Here is a 23,718-nt window from a genome sequence, read left to right as displayed (position 1 = left end):
CAGGGAGGAATATCAACCTCATATCCATATAGAGTACTGTTGAATTGGCCCATTATGCATTGGTCGGTGGGATTTAGAATCCCTATGTCACTGTGAAATTTTCTGATTTCTCCTAAGAAGATGTGGTGATAGATCTGAAAAGAAATGAATTTCTGAATGGTAGGTCATGGCCTGTCCCTCATGCTTCTCTATTGCCACAGGTAACAGAACCAACAGTCATCACTCCTCTGGCTCCTGCTGCTCCTGAAGAAGAAGCCCAAGAGGAGCAAATTGAGGTGGATGAAGTCCAAACTCGATCAGTGGTCACGCTAGAGCCGGGATATCCTGAGCCTGTGAGTGCCAGTCGTGAGTTGTGCTGTCTTTGGTGCAAGGCAGAGGTGCAAATTTCAGAGCAGCCAGCGCTTCCTGTTGCTGCCTGAGGATGCTGAGTGCTGGAGTGCTGCCAGGAGCTCGGGATTTCCTGCAGGCAGTGACAGCAGAACTTGGCCTTTGAGCTGTGATGTTGGGGCTCTAAAGAGCTTGTGCCTCTGGGGGAACATCTGGCTCCTTGGCTCAGGGAAACTCTGTCTCTTGGCTTGTGCTGCACTATGGCCGATGGCATGTGAAACTGGTCTGGAGTTTTCTGGACTTCTTCTTCAGTTCTACAAAGTCTTTTTGGCCCAGGTGTTTTTTGGCTTTTGATAAGGTGCAATGAGTTGGTTTTTTGCCCATGAAGCTGTTGGGGAGCCATTATTACCCTGAGTAGCCAAAGAAAGAAAGTGAGCAGGTATGGAGCCGCCTGGTGAGGCAAAAAATCAGAAGGGGCAAGTTTCTGTTGTTGCATTTAGTGATGAAGTCTGCAGCTTTGGCAAGTACCTTGTAAGCTTGAGTGGGAATGGAACTGAAAGTCCTTGACTGCATTGTCTTGTTGCTCAGAAGTGGAAGGCCATTTACTAATGGTCGATGTCTTATTAAAAGTCAAATTGGAAAATCTGTGGCTAGGGAACTGCATGAGTCAAAAGGCCCCAGGGCTGTGGTAAAAGATCAGCTGAAGGTTCAAGAGTCAGCCTGGGATCAGGTGTCCAAGAAGGCCAAGGGCATGGTGAGCTGTGTCAGCAGCAGTGGGGCAGCAGGAGCAGGGCAGTGAGCGTGGCCCTGTGCTGGGCAGTGCTGCGGCCACAGGGGGAGTGCTGTGTGCACTTGTGGGCCCTGGGAAGCAGAAAGTCATGGAGGGGCTGCAGTGTATGCACAGAAGGACAGGGGAGCTGGGCAAGGCTGAGGGAGCACAAGCCCAGTGAGGAGCTGCTGAGGGATCTTTAGCCTGGACAATGGGAGATTCATGGCGTCTTCCAGGCAGACTTCCATGAATCCCTACACAAGAGGTGCTCACCACAGGGGCCATTTCCCTGCCAAAAATCCCCACACTGAATTCAGATGTTTTAGACACTGGAATGGGTGACACGTCCATCTTGTGCCTTGTTGGCTTGTTGGCTTGTTGGTTTGCTAGGAGAGGTTTGCCCTGATCATTTTCTCCTTTTCCAGTGAGCTAAGATGCTTTTCCACCACATTTCCTACCCTTTTCGAGGCCTGGATGAGATTGTCATCCAGTTAGAGTTTTCCATGTCTTCAGCTGCAGTAGCAAAGAGTTGGGGTCTCCTTCCTACTTTTCCAAATCAGAGCTTTCAAGATCTTAAAATTCTGTTTTACAGAGGCAACATTGCTTGCTGATAGCCACCATGGAGGAATATCAACCTTATATCCATCTATATTTCTGTTGAATTAGCCCTTTTAAATTTGAACAGTGGCTGTAAGAATCCCTATATCACTATGAAGTGTTCTGATTTCTCCTAAGAACATGTGGTGGTAGATCTGAAAAGAAATGAGGTTCTGAATTATATATCATGGCCTGTAACTCATGGCATGATTCTCCTGTGCCACAGCTGACAGAACCAACAGCCGTCTCTCCTCTGGCTCCCACTGCTCCTGGAGAAGAAGCCCAAGAGGAGCAAATTGAGATGGATGAACGCCAGATTCCATCATTGGTCACACCAGAGCCTGGATATCCTGAGCCTGTAAGTGCCAGTTGTGGGTTTTGCTGTCTTTGGTGCAAGGCAGAGGTGCAAGTTTCAGAGCAGCCAGTGCTTCCTGTTGCTGGCTGAGGATGCTGAGTGCTGGAGTCCTGCAGGAGCTCGGGATTTCCTGCAGGCAGCGTCACCAGAACTTGGCCTTTGACCTGTGATGTTGAGGCCCCAAAGGGCTGGTGCCTCTGGGAGAGCATCTGGCTCCTTGGCTCAGGGAAGCACTGTCTCTGGGATTCAGCAGTGCTATGCCCGAGGGCACACGTCGTAGTGCTGGAGGTCACGGACCTTTGTTTCTTTGTTTTCCCCTTTTGGAATAGTGATTTTGGCTTGTGAGACTGCTCTGCAATAATTCTTGTGTAATTGTTCAGTTCTACAAAGTCTTTTGGGCCAGATATCTTTTGGTTTTTGATAAGCTTCAAGGAAATGGTTGTGTTGTCCATGAAGCTGTGGGGGGCCATTCTTATCCTGTGTTGCCGAAGAAAGGAAGTGAGTAGTTATGAAGCGTCCGAGTGAGGCGAGAAAGCAGAAAGGGGCAAGTATCTGTTGAGGCATTTAGTGATGAAGGCTGCAGCTTTGGCAATTGCCTTTAGGGCCTGGTAGGAGTGTGAAGGTGCAAGTCCTTGACTGCTTTCTGGTGTCGATCAGAACATGAAGGCCATCTAGAAATGGCTGATGCTGTATTTAAAGTCAAATGGTCAAATCTGTGGCTGGGGAGCTGCGTTCCTCAGAAGGCCCCAAGCGTCCGGTCGAAGATCAGCTGAACAAGAGTCAGCCCTGGACAAGCTGTCCAAGAAGGCCAAGGGCATGGTGGCCTGTTCCAGCAGCAGAGGGGCAGCAGGAGCAGGGCTGTGAGCGTGGCCCTGTGCTGGGCATTGCTGCAGCCACAGGTGGAGTGCTGTGTGCACTTGTGGGCCCCTGGGAAGCAGAAAGTCATGGAGGGGCTGCAGTGTGTGCAGAGAAGGACAGGGGAGCTGGGCAAGGGAATGGAGCACAAGCCCAGGGAGGAGGTACTGAGGGAGCTTTAGTCTGGACAATGGGAGGTTCATGAGGGACCTTCAGGCAGACTTACATCAATCACTACAGCACAGTGCTCACCACACAGGCCATTTCTCTACTAAACCTGCTCTCACTGCAACCAAGTGTTTACACACTGGAATGGGTGACATTCCATCTTGTGCATTGTTGGCTTGTTGGTTTTCTAGAAGAGATATGCCCTGTTCATTTTCTCCTTTTCCAGCAAGCCAAGATGCTTCCGCACAACAATTCCCGCCCTTTTCAGCACTGATGCGAATGCTCTTGAGTTACAGTTTTCCTTATGTGCATCAGCAGCACTAAAGGTGTTGGTGTCTCCTTTCTACTTTTCCAATTCCAAACTATTAAGAACCAAAACCTCTGTTTTAAGGATGCAATGTTGCTTGCTGATAGCAGTCAGGGAGAAATATCAACCTCATATCCATCTAGACTTCTGTTGAATTTGCCCATTTAAATTTGGTCAGTGGGTGAAAGAATCCCTATATCACTATGAAGTGTTCTGATTTCTCCTTAGAAGGTGTGGTGGTAGATCTGAAAGGAAATGAGGTTCTGAATGATAGGTCATGGCCTGTGCCTTATGCTTCTCTCTTGCCACAGCTGACAAAACCAATAGCCGTCTCTCCCCTGGCTCCCTCTGCTCCTGTAGAAGAAGAAGCCCAAGAGGAGCAAATTGAGATGGATGAACGCCAGACTCCATCTTTGCCCACACCAGAGCCTGGATATCCTGAGCCCGTAAGTGCCAGCTGTGGGTGGTGCTGTCTTTAGGGCAAGGCAGAGGTGCAAGTTTCAGAGCAGCCAGCCCTTCCTGTTGCTGGCTGAGGATGCTGAGTGCTGGACTGCTGCCAGGAGCTCGGGATTTTCCTGCAGGCAGCGTCAGTAGAACTTGGCCTTTGACCAGTGATGTTAAGGCCCCAATGGGCTGGTGCCTGTGGGAGAGCATCTGGCTGCTTGGCTCAGGGAAGCTCTGTCTCTGGGCTTGTACTTCGCTATGGCCAATGGCATGTGAAACTGGTCTGGACTTTTCTTGAGTTTTTCTTCACATCTACAAAGTCTTTTCGGCCACCTGTTTTTGGCTTTTGATATGGTGCAAGGAGATGGTTGTGTTATCCATGGAGCTGTGGAGGGCCATTCTTGTTCTGTCTGGCCAAACAAAGAAAGTGAGTAGTTATGAAGCCTCCAAGTGAGGCAAGAAAGAAGAAGGGACAAGTTTCTTTTCATGCAATTAGTGATGAAGTCTGTAGCTTTGGCAAGTCACTTGGGGCCTGGAGTAATTATGAAGCTGCAAGTCCTTGACTGCTTTCTGGTGTTGCTCAGAACATGATGGCAATCGTAGAAGGGTGGATGCTGAATTTGAAGGAAAATGTGCAAATCTGTGACTGGGAAGCTGCATGAGTCAAAAGACGCCAGGGAAGCGTAGAAGATCAGGTGAACAAGAGCCAGCCCTGGACCAGGTGTCCAAGGAGGCCAAGGGCATGGTGGTCTGTGTCAGCATCAGTGGGGCAGCAGGAGCAGGGCAGTGAGCGTGGCCCTGTGCTGGGCAGTGCTGCGGCCACAGCTGGAGTGCTGTGTGCACTTGTGGGCCCCTGGGAAGCAGAAAGTCATGGAGAGGCTGCAGTGTGTGCAGAGAAGGACAGGGGAGCTGGGCAAGGCTGAGGGAGCACAAGACCAGGGAGGAGCTGCTGAGGAGCTTTAGTCTGGACAATGGGAGATTCATGACGAATTTCAGGCAGACTTCCATCAATCCCTACACAACAATGCTCACGCATTGGGCCGTTTCCCTGCCAAAACTCCACTCACTGAACTCAGATTTTTTAGACACTGGAATGGGTGACACGTCCATCTTGTGCCTTGTTGGTTGGTTTGCTAGGAGAGGTTTGCCCTGATCATTTTCTCCTTTTCCAGCAGCTAAGATGCTTTTCCACCACATTTCCTAACCTTTTCGAGGCTTGGATGAGATTGTCATCCAGTTAGAGTTTTCCATGTCTTCAGCTGCAGTAGCAAAGAGTTGGGGTCTCCTTCCTACTTTTCGAAATTAGAGCTTTCAAGATCTTAAAATTCTGTTTTACAGAGGCAACATTGCTTGCTGATAGCCACCATGGAGGAATATCAACCTCATATCCAACCAGAGTTCTGTTGAATTGGCCCATTTAAATTTGGTCAGTGGGTGAAAGAATCCCTATATCACTATGAAGTGTTCTGATTTGTCCTTAGAAGATGTGGTGGTAGATCTGAAAAGAAATGAGGTCCTGAATGATAGGTCATGGCCTGTGCCTTATGCTTCTGTCTTGCCACAGCGGACAGAACCGAGAGCCATCTCTCCCCTGGCTCCCTCTGCTCCTGAAGAAGAAGCCCAAGAGGAGCAAATTGAGATGGATGAACGCCAGATTCCATCATTGGTCACACCAGAGCCTGGATATCCTGAGCATGTAAGTGCCAGTTGTGGGTTGTGCTGTCTTTGGTGCAAGGCAGAGGTGCAAGTTTCAGAGCAGCCAGTGCTTCCTGTTGCTGGCTGAGGATGCTGAGGGCTGGAGTGCTGCCAGGAGCTCGGGATTTCCTGCAGGCGGTGAAAGCAGAACTTGGCCTTTGACCTGTGATGTTGAGGCCCCAAAGGGCTGGTGCCTGTGGGAGAGCATGAGGCTGCTTGGCTCAGGGACACTCTATTTCATGACTTCTGCAGTGCAGTGGCTGTAGGTACAAGTTGTAATGCTGTAGGTCACTGGTCTTGTTTGTTTGTTTTCCGGTTTTTGGAATGATGTGTTTAGCTTGTGAGTCTGGTCTAGAGTTTTCTTGAGTTCTTCTTCAGTTCTACAAAGTCCTTTGGACCAGATGACTTTTTGCTTTTGACAAGCTGCAAGGAGATGGTTGTGTTGTCTGTGAAGCTGGCGGGGGCCATTCTTATCCTGTGTGGCCAAAGAAAGAAACTGAGTAGTTACGAGGCCTCCTGGTGAGGCTAGAAAGCAGAATGGGGCAAGTTTCTATTTAGGCATTAAGTGATGAAGTCTGTAGCTTTTGGAAGTGCCTTGAAGCTTGGAGTGTGGCTGAAGCTGCAAGTCCTTGACTGCTGTCACGTGTTGCTGAAAACAAGAAGGCCATCTTGAAATGCAAAATGCTGTATTTTAAGTCAAATGGGCAACTCTGTGGCTGGGGAACTGCATGAGTCAAAAGGCCCTATGAGCGCCATAACAGATCAGTTGACCAAGAGCCAGCCCTGGACAAGGTGTCCAAGGAGGCCAAGGGCATGGTGGCCTGAGTCAGCAGCAGTGTGGCAGCAGGAGCAGGGCAGTGAGCATGGCCCTGTGCTGGGCAGCGCTGCGGCCACAGCTGGGGGGCTGTGTGCACTTGTGGGCCCTGGGAAGCAGAAAGTCAAGGAGGGGCTGCAGTGTGTGCAGAGAAGGACAGGGGAGCTGGGCAAGGGAATGGAGCACAGGCCCAATGAGGAGGTGCTGAGGGAGCTTTTCTCAGGCAACAGGAGGCTCACGAGTGATTTTCAGGCAGACTTCCATCAATCCCTACACAACAGTGCTCACCACAGAAGCCATTTCTCTACTAAACATCCTCCCACTGCATCCAAGTGCTTTAGACACTGGAGTGGGTGACACTTCTGTCTTGTGCCTTGGTAGCTTGTTGGCTTGTTGGTTTGCTAGGAGAGGTTTGCCCTGATCATTTTCTTTTTTTCCGGCATGCAAAGATGCTTCTGCAAAGCGTTTCCTGCCCCTTTTGTGGCACTGGATGACGTTTTGATCCAGTTTTAAGTTTTCACATCTGCAGCTGCAGTCGCAAATTCATTACTGTGGCTTTCCTACTTTTCACTCCAGAGCTGAAAGCTGCAATTTACAGAAATAAGGTTGCTTGCAGATAGCAGCCAGGGAGGAATATCCACCTCAAATGCATCTAAAGTTCCGTAGAATTGGCCCATTTTAAATTGGTCGGTGGGATTTAGAATCCCTATGTCACTATGAAATGTTCTGATTTCTCCTTAGAATTTAGGTAGGACATCAGAAAAGAAATGAGGTTCTAAATGACAGTGTACAGCCTGTCCCTCATGCTTCTCTCTTCAGCTTCTCTCACAGCTGACAGAACCAACAGCCATCTCTCCCTTTGCTCCTGGAGAAGAAGCCCAAGAGGAGCAAATTGAGGTGGAGGAGCGCCAGATTCCATCAGTACCCACACCAGAGCCTGGATATCCTGAGCCTGTAAGTGCCAGTTGTGTGTGGCGCTGTCTTTAGGGCAAGGCAGAGGTGGAAGTTTCAGAGCAGCCAGCGCTTCCTGTTGCTGGCTGAGGATGCTGAGTGCTGGAGTGCTGCCAGGAGCTCGGGATTTCCTGCAGGCAGCAACAGCAGAACTTGGCCTTTGACCTGTGATGTTGAGGCCCCAAAGAGCTGTTGCCTCTGCGGGGGCATCACACTGCTTGGCTCAGGGGCACTCTCTGTCATGGCTTCTGCATCGTAGCGACTGTGGGCACAAGTTGTAATGCTGTAGGTCAGTGGTCTTTGTTTGTTTGTTTTCCGGTTTTTGGAATGATGTGTTTAGCTTGTGAGTCTGGTCTGGAGTCTTCTTGAGTTCTTCTTCAGTTCTACAAAGTCTTTTGGACCAGGTGACTTTTTACTTTTGACAAGCTGCAGGGAGATGGTTGTGTTGTCCGTGAAGCTGTGGGGGGCCATTCTTATCCTGTGTGGCCAAAGAAAGAAAGTGAGTAGAGAGGAGAGAAACCTCCTTGTGAGCCAAGAAAGTGGAAGGGGCAAGTTTCTGTTAGGCATTTAGTGATGAAGTCTGTAGCTTTGGGACATGCCTTGTAAGCTGGACTGGGGGGGAAGCTGCAAGTTCCTGACTGCTGTTACGTGTAGCTGAAAACAAGAAGGCCATCATGACATGCTAAATGCTGCATTTGAAAGAAAATGGGCAACTCTGTGGCTGGGAAGCTGCATGAGTCAAAAGGCGCTATGAAGATCAGTTGACCAAGAGCCAGCCCTGGACCAGGTGTCCAAGAAGGCCAAGGGCATGGAGGTCTGTGTCAGCAGCAGTGGGCCAGCAGGAGCAGGGCAGTGATCGTGGCCCTGTGCTGGGCAGCGCTGTGGCCACAGCTGGAGTGCTGTGTGCACTTGTGAGCCCCTGGGAAGCAGAAAGTCCCTGAGGGGCTGCAGTGTATTCACAGAAGGACACAGGAGCTGGGCAAGGGAAATGGAGCACAAGCCCAGGGAGCAGCTGCTGAGGGAGCTTTACTCTGGACAATGTGATGTTCATGAGGGACCTTCAGGCAGACTTCCATCGATCGCTACAACACAGTGCTCAGCACAAGGGCTGTTTCCCTATTAAACCTGCTCTCACTGCAACCAAGGGGTTTACACACTGGAGTGGGTGGCTCTTCCATCTTGTGCCGTGTTGGCTTTTTGGATTTCTAGAAGAGGTATGCCCTGTTCATTTTCTCCTTTTCCAACAAGCCAAGATGCTTCCGCACAACAATTCCCGCCCTGTTGAACACTGGATGCGAATGCTCTCGAGGTAGAGTTTTCCTTATCCAAATCAGCAGCAGTAAAGGAGTTGGTGTGTCCTTTGTACTTTTCCTGTTCAGAGGTATTAAGAACTAAAACCTCTGTTTTACGGATGCAACGTTGCTTGCTGATAGCAGTCAGGGAGGAATATCCAGCTGATATCTATTTAGAGTTCTGTTGAATTGGCCCATTTAAATTTGGTCAGTGGGACTAAGAATCCCTATATCACTATGAAGTGTTCTGATTTCTCCTTAGACGATGTGGTGGTAGATCTGAAAAGAAATGAGGTTCTGAATGATAGGTCATGGCCTGTGCCTTATGCTTCTCTCTTGCCACAGCTGACAGAACCAATAGCCGTCTCTCCCCTGGCTCCCTCTGCTCCTGAAGAAGACGTCCAAGAGGAGCAAATTGAGATGGATGAACGCCAGACTCCATCACTGGTGAGACCAGAGCCTGAATATTCCGAGCCCGTAAGTGCCAGTTGTGGGTAGTGCTGTCTTTAGAGCAAGGCAGAGGTGCAAGTTTCAGAGCAGCCAGCGCTTCCTGTTGCTGGCTGAGGATGCTGAGTCCTGGAGTCCTGCCAGGTGCTAGGGATTTCCTGCAGGCAGCGTCACCAGAACTTGGCCTTTGACCAGTGATGTTAAGGCCCCAAAGGGCTGGTGCCTGTGGGAAAGCATCTGGCTCCTTGCCTCAGGGAAGCTCTGTCTCTGGGCTTTTACTTCGCTATGGCCAATGGCATGTGAAACTGGTCTGGAGTTTTCTTGAGTTATTCTTCACATCTACAAAGTCTTTTCGGCCAACTGTTTTTGACTTTTGATATGGTGCAAGGAGATGGTTGTGTTGTCCGTGGAGCTGTGGGGGGCCATTCTTATCCTGTGTGGCCAAAGAAAGAAACTGAGTATTTATGAAGCCTCCTGGTGAGGCTAGAGAGCAGGAGGGGCAAGTTTCTGTTGAGGCATTTAGTGACGAAGTCTGTAGCTTTGGGAAGCGCCTTGAAGCATGGAGAGGGGCTGAAGCTGCAAGTCCTTGACTGCTGTCATGTGTTACTGAAGACAAGCAAGCCATCTTGAAAGGCTAAATGTTGTATTTGAAAGCAAATGGACAACTCGGTGACTGGAGAGCTGCAGGAGTCAAAAGGCCCCGTGAGCTGGGCAAGAGTGTGGAGCACAAGCCCAGTGAGGAGGTGCTGAGGGAGCTTTAGTCTGGACAATTGGAGGTTCATGAGGGACTTTCAGGCAGACTTCCATCAATCCCTACACAACAGAGCTCACCACACGGACCATTTCTCTGCCAAACATCCCCACACTGAATTCAAGTGCTTTAGACACTGGAATGGGTGACACTTCCATCTTGTGCCTTTTTGGCTTGTTGGTTTGCTAGGAGAGTTTTTCCCTGATCATTTTCTCCTTTTCCAGCAGCTAAGATGCTTTTCCACCACATTTCCAACCCTTCTCGAGGCCTGGATGAGATTGTCATCCAGTCAGAGTGTCCCATGTCTTCCACAGCAGTAGCAAAGAGTTGGGGTCTCCTTCCTACTTTTCCAAATCAGAGCTTTCATGAACTTAAAATTCTGTTTTACAGAGGCAACATTGCCTGCTGATAGCCACCATGGTGGAATATCAACCCTATATCCATCTAGAGTTCTGTTGAATTGGCCCATTTAAATTTGGTCAGTGGGTGAAAGAATCCCTATATCACTATGAAGTGTTCTGCTTTCTCCTTAGACGATGTGGTGGTAGATAGGAAAAGAAATGAATTTCTGAATGATAGGTCATGGCCTTTGCCTCATGCTTCTCTCTTGCCACAGGTGACAGAACCAACAGCCATCACTCCTCTGGCTCCCGCTGCTCCTGTAGAAGAAGAAGCCCAAGAGGAGCAAATTCAGATGGATGAACGCCAGACTCCATCTTTGCCCACACCAGAGCCTGGATATCCTGAGCCTGTAAGTGCCAGTCGTGTGAGTTGTGCTGTCTATGGTGCAAGGCAGAGATACAACTTTTGGAGCAGCCAGCACTTCCTGTTGCTGGCTGGAGGATGCTGAGTCCTGGAGTCCTGCCAGGTGCTAGGGATTTCCTGCAGGCAGTATCAGCAGTACATGGCCTTTGACCTGTGATTTTGAGGCTCCAGTGGGCTGGTGCCACTGGGAGAGCATCTGGCTGCTTGGCACAGGGAAACTCTGTCTCCTGGCTTGGGCTGCACTATGGCCAATGGCATGTGAAACTGGTCTGGAATTTTCTGGAGTTCTTCTTCACTTCTACAAAATCTTTTTGGCCTAGGTGTTTTTTTTGGCTTTTGATAAGGTATGATGAATTGGTCTTTTGTCCATGAAGCTGTGGGGGAGCCATTATTACCCCGAGTTGCCAAAGAAAGAATATGAGTAGGTATGGAGCTCCCTGGTGAGGCAAAAAATCAGAAGGGGCAAGTTTCTGTTGTTGCATTTAGTGATGAAGTCTGCAGCTTTGGCAAGTACCTTGTAAGCTTGAGTGGGGATGAAACTCAAGTCCTTGATTGCTTTGTCTCGTTGCTCAGAAGTGGAAGGCCATTTACTAATGGTCAATGTCTTATTAAAAGTTAATGGGACAATCTGTGGCTGGGGAGCTGCATGAGTTAAAAGGCCCCAGGGGGGCGGTAGAAGATCAGCTGAACAACAGCCAGCATGGGACCAGGTGTCCAAGAAGGCCAAGGGCATGGTGGGCTGTGTCAGCAGCAGTGTGGCACCAGGAGCAGGGCAGTGACCGTGGCCATGTGCTGGGCAGCGCTGTGGCCACAGCTGGAGTGCTGTGTGCACTTTTGGGCCCTGGGAAGCAGAAAGTCAAGGAGGGGCTGCAGTGTGTGCAGAGAAGGACAGGGGAGCGGGGCAAGGGTGTGGAGCACAAGACCAGGGAGGAGCTGCTGAGGAGCTTTAGTCTGGACAATGGGAGGCAGATGAGGAATCCTTAGACAGACGTCCATCAATCCCTTCATAACAGTGCTCACCACAATGGCCGTTTCCCTACCAAATATCCCTTCCCTGAATCTATGTCGTTTACATGCAGGAATGCGTGACACTTCAGTCTTGTACCTTGTTGGCTTGTGTGCTTGTTGGCTTGTTGGTTTGCTAGGAGAGGTTTGCTCTGTTCATTTTCTCCTTTTCCAGCAAGCTAAGATGCTTCTGCACGTTGTTTCCTACACTTTTCCAGCTCTGGATGAGGTTGTGATACAGTTTGAATTTTTCATGTATGCAGCAGCAGTAGGAAAGGCGTTGCTGACACTTTCCTACTTTTCCAATTCACAGCTTTCAAAAACTAAAAGCTACATTGTACAGAGACAGCATTGTTTGTTGATAGCAGCCAGGGAGGAATATCAACTGCATACGCCTCGAGGTTTCTTTTGAATTGGCGCAATATAAAGTAGTCGGTGGGACTTAGAATCCCTATGTCACTACGAGTATTTCAGAATTCTCCTTAGAATTTGTGGCGGGACATTGGAATAGACATGAAGTTCTGAGTGATAGGTGGCAGCCTGTGCCTCATGCTTCTCTCTTGCGACAGATGACAGAACCAACAGCCATCTCACCCATGGCTCCCTGTGCTCCTGAAGAAGAATGCAAAGAGGAGCAAATTGAGATGGATGAATGCCAGACTCCATCTTTGCCCACACCAGAGCCTGGATATCCTGAGCCTGTAAGTGACAGCTAATCTTGAGTGCAAGGCAGAGATGCAAGTTTCAGAGCAGCCAGAGCTTCCTGTTGCTGGCTGAGGATGCTGAGGGCTGGAGTGCTGCCAGGAGCTCGGTATGCCCTGCAGGCGGTGACAGCCGAACTTGGCCTTTGACCTGTGATGTTGAGGCCCAAAAGGGCTGGTGCCCCTGGGAGAGCATGAGGCTGCTTGGCTCAGGGACACTCTATTTCATGGCTTCTGCAGTGCAGTGGCTGTGGGCATAAGTGATAATGCTGTAGGTCACTGGTCTTTGTTTGTTTGTTTTCCGTTTTTGGAAAGCTGTGTTTGGCTTGTGAGTCTGGTCTGGAGTTTTCTTGAGTTCTTCTTCTGTTCTACAAAGTCCTTTGGACCAGGTGACGTTTTACTTTTGAAAAGCTGCAAGGAGATGGTTGTGTTGTCTGTGAAGCTGGCGGGGGCCATTCTTATCCTGTGTGGCCAAAGAAAGAAAGTGAGTGGTTATGAAGCCTCCTGGTGAGGCCAAAAAGCAGAAAGGGGCAAGTTTCCTTTGTTGCTTTTAGTGATGAAGTCTGTAGCATTGGGAAGTGCCTTAGAGCATGGAGTAAGTACAAACCTGCAAGACCTTGACTGCTGTCATGTGTTGCTGAAAACAAGAAGGCCTCATGAAATACTAAATGCTTTATTTGAAGGCAAATGGGCAACTCTGTGGCTGGGAAGCTGCATGAGTCAAAAGGCCCCAAAGAATATTAGTTGACCAAGAGCCAGCCCTGGACCAGGTGTCCAAGAAGGCCAAGGGCATGGTGGGCTGTGTCAGCAGCAGGGGGGCAGCAGGAGCAGGGCAGTGAGCGTGGCCCTGTGCTGGGGAACAGGCTGCGGCCACAGCTGGAGTGCTGTGTGCACTTGTGGGCCCTGGGAAGCAGAAAGTCCCTGAGGGGCTGCAGTGTTTTCACAGAATGGGACAGGAGCTGGGCAAGGGAATGGAGCACAAGCCCAGGGAGGAGGTGCTGAGGGAGCTTTACTCTGGACAATGGGAGGTTCATGAGGGACCTTCAGGCAGATTTCCATCGATCGCTACAACACAGTGCTCAGCACAAGGGCTGTTTCCCTATTGAACCTGCTCTCACTGCAACCAAGGGGTTTACACACTGGAGTGGGTGGCTCTTCCATCTTGTGCCGTGTTGGCTTTTTGGTTTTCTAGAAGAGATATACCCTGTTCATTTTCTCCTTTTCCAACAAGCCAAGATGCTTCCGCACAACAATTCCCTCCCTGCTGAGCACTGGATGCGAATGCTTCCGAGGTAGAGTTTTCCTTATCCAAATCAGCAGCAGTAAAGGAGTTGGTGTGTCCTTTGTACTTTTCCTGTTCAGAGGTATTAAGAACTAAAACCTCTGTTTTACGGATGCAACGTTGCTTGCTGATAGCAGTCAGGGAAGAATATCAACCTCATATCCATCTAGAGTTCTGTTGAATTGGCCCATTTAAATTTGGTCAGTGGGACTAAGAATCCCCATATCACTATGAAGTGTTCTGATTTCTCCTTAGATGATGTGGTGGTAGATCTGAAAAAAAATGAGGTACTGAATGATAGGTCATGGCCTGTGCCTCATGCTTCTCTCTTGCCACAGGTGACAGAACCAACAGCCATCAGTCCTCTGGCTCCTGCTGCTCCTGTAGAAGAAGAAGCCCAAGAGGAGCAAATTGAGATGGATGAACGCCAGACTCCATCTTTGCCCACACCAGAGCCTGGATATCCTGAGCCTGTAAGTGCCAGTCGTGTGAGTTGTGCTGTCTTTGGTGCAAGGCAGAGTTACAAGTTTTGGAGCAGCCAGCACTTCCTGTTGCTGGCTGAGGATGCTGAGTCCTGGAGTCCAGCCAGGAGCTAGGGATTTCCTGCAGGCAGTATCAGCAGAACTAGGCCTTTGACCTGTGATGTTGGGGTCCAAAGCACTGATGCCTCTGGGAGTGCATCTGGCTGCTTGGCACAGGGAAACTCTGTCTCTTGGCTTGGGCTGCACTATGGCCAATGGCATGTGAAACTGGTCTGGAATTTTCTGGAGTTCTTCTTCTCTTCTACAAAGTCTTTTTGGCCTAGGTGGTTTTTTTGGCTTTTGATAAGGTATGATGAATTGGTCTTTTGTCCATGAAGCTGTGGGGGAGCCATTATTACCCCGAGTTGCCAAAGAAAGAATATGAGTAGGTATGGAGCCCCCAGGTGAGGCAAAAAATCAGAAGGGGCAAGTTTCTGTTGTTGCATTTAGTGATGAAGTCTGCAGCTTTGGCAAGTACCTTGTAAGCTTGAGTGGGGATGAAACTCCAAGTCCTTGATTGCTTTGTCTTGTTGCTCAGAAGTGGAAGGCCATTTACTAATGGTCAATGTCTTATTAAAAGTTAATGGGACAATCTGTGGCTGGGGAGCTGCGTGAGTTAAAAGGCCCCAGGGGGGCGGTAGAAGATCAGCTGAACAACAGCCAGCATGGGACCAGGTGTCCAAGAAGGCCAAGGGCATGGAGGCCTGTGTCAGCAGCAGTGGGGCACCAGGAGCAGGGCAGTGACCGTGGCCATGTGCTGGGCAGCGCTGTGGCCACAGCTGGAGTGCTGTGTGCACTTTTGGGCCCTGGGAAGCAGAAAGTCAAGGAGGGGCTGCAGTGTGTGCAGAGAAGGACAGGGGAGCGGGGCAAGGGTGTGGAGCACAAGACCAGGGAGGAGCTGCTGAGGAGCTTTAGTCTGGACAATGGGAGGCAGATGAGGAATCCTTAGACAGACGTCCATCAATCCCTTCATAACAGTGCTCACCACAATGGCCGTTTCCCTACCAAATATCCCTTCCCTGAATCTATGTCGTTTACATGCAGGAATGCGTGACACTTCAGTCTTGTACCTTGTTGGCTTGTGTGCTTGTTGGCTTGTTGGTTTGCTAGGAGAGGTTTGCTCTGTTCATTTTCTCCTTTTCCAGCAAGCTAAGATGCTTCTGCACGTTGTTTCCTACACTTTTCCAGCTCTGGATGAGGTTGTGATTCAGTTTGAATTTTTCATGTATGCAGCAGCAGTAGGAAAGGCGTTGCTGACACTTTCCTACTTTTCCAATTCACAGCTTTCAAAAACTAAAAGCTGCATTGTACAGAGACAGCATTGCATGTTGATAGCAGCCAGGGAGGAATATCAACCGTATGCGCCTCGAGGTTTCTTTTGAATTGGCCCAATATAAAATAGTCGGTGGGACTTAGAATCCCTATGTCACTACGAATATTTCAGAATTCTCCTTAGAATTTGTGGCGGGACATTGGAATAGACATGAAGTTCTGAGTGATAGGTGGCAGCCTGTGCCTCATGCTTCTCTCTTGCGACAGATGACAGAACCAACAGCCATCTCACCCATGGCTCCCTATGCTCCGGAAGAAGAATGCAAAGAGGAGCAAATTGAGATGGATGAATGCCAGACTCCATCATTGCCCACACCAGAGCCTGGATATCCTGAGCCTGTAAGTGACAGCTAATCTTGAGTGCAAGGCAGAGGTGCAAGTTTCAGAGCAGCCAGCGCTTCCTGTTGCTGGCTGAGGATGCTGAGGGCTGGAGTGCTGCCAGGAGCTTGGGATGCCCTGCAGGCAGCATCAGCAGAACTTGGCCTTTGACCTGTGATGTTGAGGCCCAAAAGGGCTGGTGCCCCTGGAAGAGCATGAGGCTGCTTGGCTCAGGGACACTCTATTTCATGGCTTCTGCAGTGCAGTGGCTGTGGGCATAAGTGATAATGCTGTAGGTCACTGTTCTTTGTTTGTTTGTTTTCTGTTTTTGGAAAGCTGTGTTTGGCTTTTGAGTCTGGTCTGGAGTTTTCTGGAGTTCTTCTTCAGTTCTACAAAGTCTTTTGGACCAGGTGACTTTTTGCTTTTGACAAGCTGCAAGGAGATGGTTGTGTTGTCCGTGAAGCTGTGGGGGGCCATTCTTATCCTGTGAGGCCAAAGAAAGAAAGTGAGTGGATATGAAGCCTCTTGGTGAGGCTAGAAAGCAGAAAGGGGCAAGTTTCTGTTGAGGCATTTAGTGATGAAATCTGTAGCTTTGGGAAGTGCCTTAGAGCCTGGAGTAAGTACAAACCTGCAAGACCTTGATTGCTGTCATGTGTTGCTGAAAACAAGAAGGCCTCATGAAATACTAAATGCTTTATTTGAAGGCAAATGGGCAACTCTATGGCTGGGAAGCTGCATGAGTCAAAAGGCCCCAGGAGTGCCATAGAAGATCAGTTGACCAAGAGCCAGCCCTGGACCAGGTGTCCAAGAAGGCCAAGGGCATGGTGGGCTGTGTCAGCAGCAGGGGGGCAGCAGGAGCAGGGCAGTGAGCGTGGCCCTGTGCTGGGGAACAGGCTGCGGCCACAGCTGGAGTGCTGTGTGCACTTGTGGGCTCTGGGAAGCAGAAAGTCCCTGAGGTGCTGCAGTGTTTTCACAGAATGGCACAGGAGCTGGGCAAGGGAATGGAGCACAAGCCCAGGGAGCAGCTGCTGAGGGGACTTTAGTCTGGACAATGGGAGGTTCATGAGGGACCTTCAGGCAGATTTCCATCGATCGCTACAACACAGTGCTCAGCACAAGGGCTGTTTCCCTATTGAACCTGCTCTCACTGCAACCAAGGGGTTTACACACTGGAGTGGGTGGCTCTTCCATCTTGTGCCGTGTTGGCTTTTTGGTTTTCTAGAAGAGATATGCCCTGTTCATTTTCTCCTTTTCCAACAAGCCAAGATGCTTCCGCACAATTCCCTCCCTGCTGAGCACTGGATGCGAATGCTTTCGAGGTAGAGTTTTCCTTATCCAAATCAGCAGCAGTAAAGGAGTTGGTGTGTCCTTTGTACTTTTCCTGTTCAGAGGTATTAAGAACTAAAACCTCTGTTTTACGGATGCAACGTTGCTTGCTGATAGCAGTCAGGGAAGAATATCAACCTCATATCGGTCTAGAGTTCTGTTGAATTGGCCCATTTAAATTTGGTCAGTGGGACTAAGAATCCCTATATCACTATGAAGTGTTCTGATTTCTCGTTAGACGATGTGGTGGTAGATCTGAAAAGAAATGAGGTACTGAATGATAGGTCATGGCCTGTGCCTCATGCTTCTCTCTTGCCACAGGTGACAGAACCAACAGCCATCAGTCCTCTGGCTCCTGCTGCTCCTGTAGAAGAAGAAGCCCAAGAGGAGCAAATTGAGATGGATGAACGCCAGACTCCATCTTTGCCCACACCAGAGCCTGGATATCCTGAGCCTGTAAGTGCCAGTCGTGTGAGTTGTGCTGTCTTTGGTGCAAGGCAGAGTTACAAGTTTTGGAGCAGCCAGCACTTCCTGTTGCTGGCTGAGGATGCTGAGTCCTGGAGTCCAGCCAGGAGCTAGGGATTTCCTGCAGGCAGTATCAGCAGAACTAGGCCTTTGACCTGTGATGTTGGGGTCCAAAGCACTGATGCCTCTGGGAGTGCATCTGGCTGCTTGGCACAGGGAAACTCTGTCTCTTGGCTTGGGCTGCACTATGGCCAATGGCATGTGAAACTGGTCTGGAATTTTCTGGAGTTCTTCTTCTCTTCTACAAAGTCTTTTTGGCCTAGGTGGTTTTTTTGGCTTTTGATAAGGTATGATGAATTGGTCTTTTGTCCATGAAGCTGTGGGGGAGCCATTATTACCCCGAGTTGCCAAAGAAAGAATATGAGTAGGTATGGAGCCCCCAGGTGAGGCAAAAAATCAGAAGGGGCAAGTTTCTGTTGTTGCATTTAGTGATGAAGTCTGCAGCTTTGGCAAGTACCTTGTAAGCTTGAGTGGGGATGAAACTCCAAGTCCTTGATTGCTTTGTCTTGTTGCTCAGAAGTGGAAGGCCATTTACTAATGGTCGATGTCTTATTAAAAGTTAATGGGACAATCTGTGGCTGGGGAGCTGCATGAGTTAAAAGGCCCCAGGGGGGCGGTAGAAGATCAGCTGAACAACAGCCAGCATGGGACCAGGTGTCCAAGAAGGCCAAGGGCATGGTGAGCTGTGTCAGCAGCAGTGTGGCACCAGGAGCCGGGCAGTGACCGTGGCCCTGTGCTGGGCAGCGCTGTGGCCACAGCTGGAGTGCTGTGTGCACTTGTGGGCCCCTGGGAAGCAGAAAGTCAAGGAGGGGCTGCAGTGTGTGCAGAGAAGGACAGGGGAGCGGGACAAGGGTGTGGAGCACAAGACCAGGGAGGAGCTGCTGAGGAGCTTTAGTCTGGACAATGGGAGGCAGATGAGGAATCCTTAGACAGACGTCCATCAATCCCTACATAACAGTGCTCACCACAAGTGCCGTTTCCCTACCAAATATCCCCTCCCTGAATCTATGTCGTTTACAAGCAGGAATGCGTGACACTTCAGTCTTGTGCCCTGTTGGCTGGTGTGCTTGTTGGCTTGTTGGTTTGCTAGGAGAGGTTTGCTCTGTTCATTTTCTCCTTTTCCAGCAAGCTAAGATGCTTCTGCACGTTGTTTCCTACACTTTTCCAGCTCTGGATGAGGTTGTGATTCAGTTTGAATTTTTCATGTATGCAGCAGCAGTAGGAAAGGCGTTGCTGACACTTTCCTACTTTTCCAATTCACAGCATTCAAAAACTAAAAGCTACATTGTACAGAGACAGCATTGCTTGTTGATAGCAGCCAGGGAGGAATATCAACCGTATACGCCTCGAGGTTTCTTTTGAATTGGCCCAATATAAAATAGTCGGTGGGACTTAGAATCCCTATGTCACTACGAATATTTCAGAATTCTCCTTAGAATTTGTGGCGGGACATTGGAATAGACATGAAGTTCTGAGTGATAGGTGGCAGCCTGTGCCTCATGCTTCTCTCTTGTGACAGATGACAGAACCAACAGCCATCTCACCCATGGCTCCCTGTGCTCCGGAAGAAGAATGCAAAGAAGAGCAAATTGAGATGGATGAATGCCAGACTCCATCATTGCCCACACCAGAGCCTGGATATCCTGAGCCTGTAAGTGACAGCTAATCTTGAGTGCAAGGCAGAGGTGCAAGTTTCAGAGCAGCCAGCGCTTCCTGTTGCTGGCTGAGGATGCTGAGGGCTGGAGTGCTGCCAGGAGCTTGGGATGCCCTGCAGGCAGCATCAGCAGAACTTGGCCTTTGACCTGTGATGTTGAGGCCCAAAAGGGCTGGTGCCCCTGGGAGAGCATGAGGCTGCTTGGCTCAGGGACACTCTATTTCATGGCTTCTGCAGTGCAGTGGCTGTGGGCATAAGTGATAATGCTGTAGGTCACTGTTCTTTGTTTGTTTGTTTTCTGTTTTTGGAAAGCTGTGTTTGGCTTTTGAGTCTGGTCTGGAGTTTTCTGGAGTTCTTCTTCAGTTCTACAAAGTCTTTTGGACCAGGTGACTTTTTGCTTTTGACAAGCTGCAAGGAGATGGTTGTGTTGTCCGTGAAGCTGTGGGGGGCCATTCTTATCCTGTGAGGCCAAAGAAAGAAAGTGAGTGGATATGAAGCCTCTTGGTGAGGCTAGAAAGCAGAAAGGGGCAAGTTTCTGTTGAGGCATTTAGTGATGAAATCTGTAGCTTTGGGAAGTGCCTTAGAGCCTGGAGTAAGTACAAACCTGCAAGTCCTTGACTGCTGTCATGTGTTGCTGAAAACAAGAAGGCCTCATGAAATACTAAATGCTTTTTTTGAAGGCAAATGGGCAACTCTATGGCTGGGAAGCTGCATGAGTCAAAAGGCCCCAGGAGCGCCATAGAAGATCAGTTGACCAAGAGCCAGCCCTGGACCAGGTGTCCAAGAAGGCCAAGGGCATGGTGGGCTGTGTCAGCAGCAGGGGGGCAGCAGGAGCAGGGCAGTGAGCGTGGCCCTGTGCTGGGGAACAGGCTGCGGCCACAGCTGGAGTGCTGTGTGCACTTGTGGGCTCTGGGAAGCAGAAAGTCCCTGAGGTGCTGCAGTGTTTTCACAGAATGGCACAGGAGCTGGGCAAGGGAATGGAGCACAAGCCCAGGGAGCAGCTGCTGAGGGGACTTTAGTCTGGACAATGGGAGGTTCATGAGGGACCTTCAGGCAGATTTCCATCGATCGCTACAACACAGTGCTCAGCACAAGGGCTGTTTCCCTATTGAACCTGCTCTCACTGCAACCAAGGGGTTTACACACTGGAGTGGGTGGCTCTTCCATCTTGTGCCGTGTTGGCTTTTTGGTTTTCTAGAAGAGATATGCCCTGTTCATTTTCTCCTTTTCCAACAAGCCAAGATGCTTCCGCACAATTCCCTCCCTGCTGAGCACTGGATGCGAATGCTTTCGAGGTAGAGTTTTCCTTATCCAAATCAGCAGCAGTAAAGGAGTTGGTGTGTCCTTTGTACTTTTCCTGTTCAGAGGTATTAAGAACTAAAACCTCTGTTTTACGGATGCAACGTTGCTTGCTGATAGCAGTCAGGGAAGAATATCAACCTCATATCGGTCTAGAGTTCTGTTGAATTGGCCCATTTAAATTTGGTCAGTGGGACTAAGAATCCCTATATCACTATGAAGTGTTCTGATTTCTCGTTAGACGATGTGGTGGTAGATCTGAAAAGAAATGAGGTACTGAATGATAGGTCATGGCCTGTGCCTCATGCTTCTCTCTTGCCACAGGTGACAGAACCAACAGCCATCAGTCCTCTGGCTCCTGCTGCTCCTGTAGAAGAAGAAGCCCAAGAGGAGCAAATTGAGATGGATGAACGCCAGACTCCATCTTTGCCCACACCAGAGCCTGGATATCCTGAGCCTGTAAGTGCCAGTCGTGTGAGTTGTGCTGTCTTTGGTGCAAGGCAGAGTTACAAGTTTTGGAGCAGCCAGCACTTCCTGTTGCTGGCTGAGGATGCTGAGTCCTGGAGTCCAGCCAGGAGCTAGGGATTTCCTGCAGGCAGTATCAGCAGAACTAGGCCTTTGACCTGTGATGTTGGGGTCCAAAGCACTGATGCCTCTGGGAGTGCATCTGGCTGCTTGGCACAGGGAAACTCTGTCTCTTGGCTTGGGCTGCACTATGGCCAATGGCATGTGAAACTGGTCTGGAATTTTCTGGAGTTCTTCTTCTCTTCTACAAAGTCTTTTTGGCCTAGGTGGTTTTTTTGGCTTTTGATAAGGTATGATGAATTGGTCTTTTGTCCATGAAGCTGTGGGGGAGCCATTATTACCCCGAGTTGCCAAAGAAAGAATATGAGTAGGTATGGAGCCCCCAGGTGAGGCAAAAAATCAGAAGGGGCAAGTTTCTGTTGTTGCATTTAGTGATGAAGTCTGCAGCTTTGGCAAGTACCTTGTAAGCTTGAGTGGGGATGAAACTCCAAGTCCTTGATTGCTTTGTCTTGTTGCTCAGAAGTGGAAGGCCATTTACTAATGGTCGATGTCTTATTAAAAGTTAATGGGACAATCTGTGGCTGGGGAGCTGCATGAGTTAAAAGGCCCCAGGGGGGCGGTAGAAGATCAGCTGAACAACAGCCAGCATGGGACCAGGTGTCCAAGAAGGCCAAGGGCATGGTGAGCTGTGTCAGCAGCAGTGTGGCACCAGGAGCCGGGCAGTGACCGTGGCCCTGTGCTGGGCAGCGCTGTGGCCACAGCTGGAGTGCTGTGTGCACTTGTGGGCCCCTGGGAAGCAGAAAGTCAAGGAGGGGCTGCAGTGTGTGCAGAGAAGGACAGGGGAGCGGGACAAGGGTGTGGAGCACAAGACCAGGGAGGAGCTGCTGAGGAGCTTTAGTCTGGACAATGGGAGGCAGATGAGGAATCCTTAGACAGACGTCCATCAATCCCTACATAACAGTGCTCACCACAAGTGCCGTTTCCCTACCAAATATCCCCTCCCTGAATCTATGTCGTTTACAAGCAGGAATGCGTGACACTTCAGTCTTGTGCCCTGTTGGCTGGTGTGCTTGTTGGCTTGTTGGTTTGCTAGGAGAGGTTTGCTCTGTTCATTTTCTCCTTTTCCAGCAAGCTAAGATGCTTCTGCACGTTGTTTCCTACACTTTTCCAGCTCTGGATGAGGTTGTGATTCAGTTTGAATTTTTCATGTATGCAGCAGCAGTAGGAAAGGCGTTGCTGACACTTTCCTACTTTTCCAATTCACAGCATTCAAAAACTAAAAGCTACATTGTACAGAGACAGCATTGCTTGTTGATAGCAGCCAGGGAGGAATATCAACCGTATACGCCTCGAGGTTTCTTTTGAATTGGCCCAATATAAAATAGTCGGTGGGACTTAGAATCCCTATGTCACTACGAATATTTCAGAATTCTCCTTAGAATTTGTGGCGGGACATTGGAATAGACATGAAGTTCTGAGTGATAGGTGGCAGCCTGTGCCTCATGCTTCTCTCTTGTGACAGATGACAGAACCAACAGCCATCTCACCCATGGCTCCCTGTGCTCCGGAAGAAGAATGCAAAGAAGAGCAAATTGAGATGGATGAATGCCAGACTCCATCATTGCCCACACCAGAGCCTGGATATCCTGAGCCTGTAAGTGACAGCTAATCTTGAGTGCAAGGCAGAGGTGCAAGTTTCAGAGCAGCCAGCGCTTCCTGTTGCTGGCTGAGGATGCTGAGGGCTGGAGTGCTGCCAGGAGCTTGGGATGCCCTGCAGGCAGCATCAGCAGAACTTGGCCTTTGACCTGTGATGTTGAGGCCCAAAAGGGCTGGTGCCCCTGGGAGAGCATGAGGCTGCTTGGCTCAGGGACACTCTATTTCATGGCTTCTGCAGTGCAGTGGCTGTGGGCATAAGTGATAATGCTGTAGGTCACTGTTCTTTGTTTGTTTGTTTTCTGTTTTTGGAAAGCTGTGTTTGGCTTTTGAGTCTGGTCTGGAGTTTTCTGGAGTTCTTCTTCAGTTCTACAAAGTCTTTTGGACCAGGTGACTTTTTGCTTTTGACAAGCTGCAAGGAGATGGTTGTGTTGTCCGTGAAGCTGTGGGGGGCCATTCTTATCCTGTGAGGCCAAAGAAAGAAAGTGAGTGGATATGAAGCCTCTTGGTGAGGCTAGAAAGCAGAAAGGGGCAAGTTTCTGTTGAGGCATTTAGTGATGAAATCTGTAGCTTTGGGAAGTGCCTTAGAGCCTGGAGTAAGTACAAACCTGCAAGTCCTTGACTGCTGTCATGTGTTGCTGAAAACAAGAAGGCCTCATGAAATACTAAATGCTTTTTTTGAAGGCAAATGGGCAACTCTATGGCTGGGAAGCTGCATGAGTCAAAAGGCCCCAGGAGCGCCATAGAAGATCAGTTGACCAAGAGCCAGCCCTGGACCAGGTGTCCAAGAAGGCCAAGGGCATGGTGGGCTGTGTCAGCAGCAGGGGGGCAGCAGGAGCAGGGCAGTGAGCGTGGCCCTGTGCTGGGCAGCGCTGTGGCCACAGCTGGAGTGCTGTGTGCACTTGTGGGCCCCTGGAAAGCAGAAAGTCCCTGAGGGGCTGCAGTGTTTTCACAGAATGGGACAGGAGCTGGGCAAGGGAATGGAGCACAAGCCCAGGGAGCAGCTGCTGAGGGGACTTTAGTCTGGACAATGGGAGGTT

The 23,718-nt window shown here is 49.7% G+C and overlaps 1 pseudogene; it reads left to right on the top strand.

Moving 5' to 3' along the window:
- The window catches only part of LOC131095720 (uncharacterized), a 70,832-nt pseudogene that overhangs the window by 14,266 nt on the left and 32,848 nt on the right, over positions 1–23,718 (top strand).

The sequence above is a fragment of the Melospiza georgiana genome, chromosome Z (assembly GCF_028018845.1).
Source record: "Melospiza georgiana isolate bMelGeo1 chromosome Z, bMelGeo1.pri, whole genome shotgun sequence".
In the NCBI taxonomy this organism is placed as follows: domain Eukaryota; kingdom Metazoa; phylum Chordata; class Aves; order Passeriformes; family Passerellidae; genus Melospiza; species Melospiza georgiana.
This window is presented reverse-complemented; position numbering and strand designations above follow the sequence as displayed.